Below are 547 nucleotides of genomic sequence, written 5' to 3' on the forward strand. Positions count from 1 at the left end.
CGAAACGTCTCTTGTTTCGTCTTGATTGGAGTTACCATTGAAACTTTACGATAAAAAAAACCGCAAAGACTTGTTTTCTCGCTTGGATTCAGATTAATCTTATAAAACGGCAACGGCTAACTTAACACCTTAGCCGCCTCAACTATACGATTATGTTGAACCTTTGATTAGCCAAAGTATTGAAGCCCTTTCCAGTTTTAGAAAGCCAGTTTCGTTTAAAAAATTTTACGAGAAATCTTAATTCACCAAAGCATTTCTTTCAGTTTCCGTGGTACCAAGTGAGCCACGGAAAAGCATCGAAAACATTTGTGACGAAGAAAACTCGAAAATAGATGTAGCATCGTGCACAAAGAGGCGCTTTCCTCCCGATGGTGGCTAGATCCACCTCTGGTCGACCAATTCGTTACAGAAACGAATGTTTCATGAGAATCCTTTCATAAAACCTATGAAAACCGTTCTGCGACTAGATCGTAATGAAATAAACTTCGGTAACACTCCATGAGTAACTCCAAGCAACTTTCACCTAGGATCAAAATCACGGCAGAAA

The sequence above is a fragment of the Brassica oleracea genome, chromosome C5, assembly GCF_000695525.1.
Source record: "Brassica oleracea var. oleracea cultivar TO1000 chromosome C5, BOL, whole genome shotgun sequence".
Classification (NCBI taxonomy): domain Eukaryota; kingdom Viridiplantae; phylum Streptophyta; class Magnoliopsida; order Brassicales; family Brassicaceae; genus Brassica; species Brassica oleracea.